Source organism: Candoia aspera, chromosome 1 (genome assembly GCF_035149785.1).
Source record: "Candoia aspera isolate rCanAsp1 chromosome 1, rCanAsp1.hap2, whole genome shotgun sequence".
Lineage (NCBI taxonomy): Eukaryota > Metazoa > Chordata > Lepidosauria > Squamata > Boidae > Candoia > Candoia aspera.
Window position 1 is genome coordinate 116,673,279 of NC_086153.1, and position 4,147 is coordinate 116,677,425.

Sequence of the window (4,147 nt, forward strand, 5' to 3'; positions counted from 1 at the left end):
TGCAAAAGACTTACTCAAATGGCACAAAAATCTGGTTCTACAGTATACAAGAAAATTACTTACAAGTCTACTAATGGTAACTCATGCCAGATATACATTAACCTGATTAGAAGTACTTTATACATTAGATACATGTATCCTGAGAGTGTGTCAGTACATTGGATATACCACCAAATGGCATGCAGGCAATCATGTGTTGGCTTGCAAAATAGTTTCTTGTCCATATCACTTCTCAGCCTTTTGGCTAAGATCAAGTGTAGTAGCTTCTTGTCAATAAAAGCATCAGCTATTGTAAGTTCATATAGAACAGCTCTTAGCTTTCATAGAATAGAATAAGTATGCTTGGGGTAAAGCTGAGCTTTGACTGCCCATGTGACATGCTGTCCAAAGTATACCAAAAGTGACTGGTACTATTAGCAGGGAATGTTATTGTGGCCAGGATATTATTAAGACTGGCAACCTAGTCTATACCTTCTCTAATTTCCTAAAAAGTTGACCAAAGCCATAATGGGCAGCTGTGATAACTGTGGTATGTGGGGGATTGTGACTTGAAATGTAAAAGGTATAAATGGTAAAAAATAAAACTTAACAAATGAAATGAAAGAAAGACAGGTAGATATGTTTTATGTCTGTAAAATAGAAAGGGGAAGGATATGATCAACCTGAATGAAGGTAAGTGTTCTTATGGAGCAGAATTGATAAATATAAGCAGGGAGTGATGGTCTAGGTTTGTTGTTGTTTATTCGTTTAGTCGCTTCCGACTCTTCGTGACTTCATGGACCAGCCCACGCCAGAGCTTCCTGTCGGTCGTCAACACCCCCAGCTCCCTCAGGGACGATTCCGTCACCTCTAGAATATCATCCATCCACCTTGCCCTTGGTCGGCCCCTCTTCCTTTTGCCTTCCACTCTCCCTAGCATCAGCATCTTCTCCAGGGTGTCCTGTCTTCTCATTATGTGGCCAAAGTATTTCAGTTTGGCCTTTAATATCATTCCCTCAAGTGAGCAGTCTGGCTTTATTTCCTGGAGGATGGACTGGTTTGATCTTCTTGCAGTCCAAGGCACTCTCAGAATTTTCCTCCAACACCACAGTTCAAAAGCATCTATCTTCCTTCGCTCAGCCTTCCTTATGGTCCAGCTCTCGCAGCCATATGTTACTACGGGGAACACCATTGCTTTAACTATGCGGACCTTTGTTGTCAGTGTGATGTCTCTGCTCTTAACTATTTTATCGAGATTTTTCATTGCTCTTCTTCCAAGGATTAAGCGTCTTCTGATTTCCTGACTGCAGTCAGCATCTGCAGTAATCTTTGCACCTAGGAATACAAAGTCTTTCACTGCTTCTACATTTTCTCCCTCTATTTGCCAGTTATCAATCAAGCTGGTTGCCATAATCTTGGTTTTTTTGAGGTTTAGCTGCAAACCAGCTTTTGCACTTTCTTCTTTCACCTTCATCATAAGGCTCCTCAGTTCCTCTTCACTTTCAGCCATCAAAGTGGTATCATCTGCATATCTGAGATTGTTAATGTTTCTTCCAGAGATTTTAACTCCAGCCTTGGATTCCTCAAGGCCAGCTTGTCGCATGATGTGTTCTGCGTACAAGTTGAATAGGTAGGGTGAGAGGATACAGCCCTGCCGTACTCCTTTCCCAATCTTAAACCAGTCTGTTGTTCCGTGGTCTGTTCTTACTGTTGCTACTTGGTCGTTATACAGATTCTTCAGGAGGCATACAAGATGACTTGGTATCCCCATACCACTAAGAACTTGCCACAATTTGTTATGGTCCACACAGTCAAAGGCTTTAGAATAGTCAATAAAACAGAAATAGATGTTTTTCTGAAACTCCCTGGCTTTTTCCATTATCCAGCGGATATTGGCAATTTGGTCCCTAGTTCCTCTGCCTTTTCTAAACCCAGCTTGTACATCTGGCAATTCTCGCTCCATGAACTGCTGAAGTCTACCTTGCAGGATCTTGAGCATTACCTTACTGGCATGTGAAATGAGTGCCACTGTTCGATAGTTTGAACATTCTTTAGTGTTTCCCTTTTTTGGTATGGGGATATAAGTTGATTTTTTCCAGTCTGATGGCCATTCTTGTGTTTTCCAAATTTGCTGGCATATAGCATGCATTACCTTGACAGCATCATCTTGCAAGATTTTGAACAGTTCAGCTGGGATGCCGTCGTCTCCTGTTGCCTTGTTATTAGCAATGCTTCTTAAGGCCCATTCAACCTCACTCTTCAGGATGTCTGGCTCTAGCTCACTGACCACACCATCAAAGCTATCCCCGATATTGTTATCCTTCCTATACAGGTCTTCTGTATATTCTTGCCACCTTTTCTTGATCTCTTCTTCTTCTGTTAGGTCCTTGCCATCTTTGTTTTTGATCATACCCATTTTGGCCTGGAATTTACCTCCGATGTTTCTAATTTTCTGGAAGAGGTCTCTTGTCCTTCCTATTCTATTGTCTTCTTCCACTTCCGCACATTGCTTGTTTAAAAATAATTCCTTATCTCTTCTGGCTAACCTCTGGAATTTTGCATTTAATTGGGCATATCTCCCCCTATCACTGTTGCCTTTTGCTTTCCTTCTTTCTTGGGCTACTTCTAGTGTCTCAGCAGACAGCCATTTTGCCTTCTTGGTTTTCTCTTTCTTTGGGATGTATTTTGTTGCTGCCTCCTGAACAATGCTGCCAACTTCTGTCCAGAGTTCTTCCGGGACCCTATCTACTAAGTCCAGTCCCTTAAATCTATTCTTCACCTCCACTGCATATTCCTTAGGAATATTAGTGAGCTCATATCTAGCTGATCTGTGGGTCTTCCCTAATCTCTTTAGTCTGATCCTAAATTGTGCAAGAAGAAGTTCGTGATCTGAACTACAGTCAGCTCCAGGCCTTGTTTTTACCGACTGTACAGATGTCCGCCACCTTTGGCTGCAAAGGATGTAATCAATCTGATTTCGGTGTTGTCCATCTGGTGAAGTCCATGTATAAAGCCGTCTCTTAGGTTGTTGGAAGAGAGTGTTTGTTATGCAGAGTGAATTGTCTTGGCAAAATTCTATCAGCCTATGTCCTGCTTCATTTTGTTCTCCCAGGCCATACTTACCTGTAATTCCAGGTGTCATTTGACTGCCCACCTTAGCATTCCAGTCTCCTGTGATGAAAATAACATCTCTTTTAGGCGTGTTGTCCAGTAGGTGCTGCAGATCCTCATAGAACTGCTCTACTTCAGCTTCTTCAGCATTTGTGGTTGGGGCGTATATTTGGATCACTGTGATGTTAGATGGCTTGCCCTGAATTCGAATTGAGATCATTCTGTCGTTTTTTGGGTTGTATCCAAGCACTGCTTTAGCCACTTTCCTATTAATTATGAAAGCTACTCCATTTCTTCTGTGGTCCTCTTGTCCACAGTAGTAGATCTGGTGGTCATTTGATGTGAAGTGGCCCATTCCAGTCCATTTCAGTTCACTGACGCCCAGAATGTCTATCTTTAATCTTGACATCTCACCAATAACCACATCCAATTTGCCCTGGCTCATAGATCTTACATTCCAGGTTCCAATGGTGTGTTGATCCTTAGAACATCGGATTCGCCGTTCACCACCAGCACCGTCGGCCGCTAGCCGTCCTTTCGGCTTTGAGCTAGCTGCGTCATCACGTCTGGGGCTAGTTGAGCTCATCCTCTGTTCCTCCCCAGTAGCATTTTGACCATCTTCCGACCTGGGGGTCTCACCTTCCGATGGTATACCGACATATCTCTGGTTGTACTGATCCATTTAGTTTTCACGGCAAGAATACTGGGGTGGGTTGCCATTACCTTCCCCAGGGATCGCATTTAGTCTGACCTCTCTGTCATGACCTTCCCGTCTTGGGTGGCCCTTCACGGTTTAGCTCATGGCATCATTGAGGTGCTCAAGCTCCAGCACCACGACAAGGTAACGATCCTTTGCTGAAGGGTCTAGGTTTAATTATGAATAAAAAAGCTAAAATGTATAATAGTATGAATTTGTATCATCTAGACTGGTGTGGGTGGGTATGAAATTATCATAGGTTCATGATAATTGCATATTATGTGCCCATGAATGGCAATAATGGAAGAACTATAGATGCGTTCTAGAAAACAAATGTGCAATATTCTGAATTAATGAAAT

The 4,147-nt window shown here is 42.5% G+C and overlaps 1 pseudogene; it reads left to right on the plus strand.

Annotated features, from left to right (window-relative positions):
* Window positions 1–224: 224 nt before the first annotated feature.
* Window positions 225–398, plus strand: LOC134488750 (U2 spliceosomal RNA; annotated as a pseudogene).
* Window positions 399–4,147: the final 3,749 nt, after the last annotated feature.